This window comes from Pteropus vampyrus, unplaced genomic scaffold (genome assembly GCF_000151845.1).
Source record: "Pteropus vampyrus isolate Shadow unplaced genomic scaffold, Pvam_2.0 Scaffold31, whole genome shotgun sequence".
Lineage (NCBI taxonomy): Eukaryota > Metazoa > Chordata > Mammalia > Chiroptera > Pteropodidae > Pteropus > Pteropus vampyrus.
Genome location: NW_011888812.1, coordinates 165,228 through 166,939, shown reverse-complemented (window position 1 = coordinate 166,939; position 1,712 = coordinate 165,228).

The window sequence follows — 1,712 nt, the reverse complement described above, 5'->3', positions numbered from 1 at the left end:
CCCCATTTCCCTGCCAGTCCCCCATCTAGAGGAGGGGAGATCGTCCTCTAGGTCGTTGGGCCCCAAAAAGGTTGGGGCGGGGGTGTAAATGGTCATGGTCAACGTGCTTAAGAGGCCAGAAAGCGCCTCAGCCTGGACTTGAAAAAGCCCTTTGCAGATGGGCAGAGCGGACTTTGTGCTGTTTGTTCCTTACTTCTCTGAAGGGCCAGCGGACAGACACTGGCACGCCCAAATTAGCCCCTGAAGAAACGAAGCGGCTGTGGGCTACAGCATTTTACGGTAACACCCTAGATTAAAAAACGTTATGTAAATATTTATTGCAACCACACTATGTGGAAAGCGCTGCATCAGGCACTGGGGAAACCAGAAGAATATCTTCCCATAAAAGTCCCTCTCTCAAAAAGAATTAAGCAGTCACTACCCAGTGGGACAAAAGACCCCTGAGTCAGCCAAATGGCTTCCTTACTCTTCCCTCGCCAGGCTAGATGGTATTAAGCAAGTCATCTAGTTCATGGGAGCTTCATCTATCCCTCAGTGGATAAATATTGAGTTTGCCAACTACTATGCTGGGCACTGGGGTTATAAGTGGTAAGCAAAAACACACATCCAACCTGATGAAACTTAAACTCTTATTCAACAATATCATTGACTACCTATTATGTGTCAGGCCCTGTTCTAGACACTAAAGACAACAGCCATAAACAAAACCCCTGCCCTCCTAGAGCTGACGTTCTAGTGGAAGTAACACTGGCAATAAACAGATAATAGATATGCCAGCTAATGATAAATTCTATGGAGAAAAATCAGTGTAAAAAAATTGGAATTCTTGGTGGGGTTTTTGCATTTTTCATTGGGTTAAGGGAGGGCTTCCCCAGGAGGTTGCCTTTTGGGCAAGGCCGGGAGGGGGTTGGGGACCAGGCTTCCCGGGAGAGGCTTTCCGGTTAAGGGGACCGGCAGGGGCAAACCCCAAGGGCGGGGTTTGCTTGTTTTGTTCAGGCACAGCAATGTGGGGTAGAAGTAACACCACATTTCATCTAACACACATTTTTCACATAACTTTTCAGAAGTCAGATATGTCTACAACTTGAACTATAGTAGTGCCTCGTTAGAGTTATTATTATTTAAAGTTGCAGTTCAATCGAATTAATTCTGCTGTTTATAAGAAACTTGTAGTCTAGACGGGGTAATAAAACAACTCGAAAAGTCAGTTTGAGACACTGATGAGAAAGTCGGCCCATGGCCATGATTCAGGCAACATCACAAGACAAGAGGACTGGTCCTGGCAGCCAGTGGTGATCCCAGGGACAGGGAGGTGGGGATGATGGTGGCAGGCTGTCCAGGCAAAGTGGAACTGAAAGAAAGGCAAGGTCTGGAGCAGTTTACTTGAGGAGCAGGGAGCCGTGAGAGAGAAGAGCGCTGAGCAAAGCCGGGAAGGGAGACGGTGAAATGCATGCTTGGAGCCCTATGGCTGCTTGTTTGAAGCCTTGAACTCTGTTAGGGAGAAGTAAAAGGTAAAAAGGAGACAGAACGTTGGGACCCACTTAGGGAAGGCTTTGGACATATTTGGGCTTTTCCTCAAAAGGAGGAGGAGGGAGAGGGAAAGAAAAGACACTCTCAGGAGCACCAATCATGTGCCAGGCTCTGAGTTAGCAGCTGACAACACCAAGATGGGTGTGATCAGAGGAAATATAAACCCTTTCGTAGTCATAACC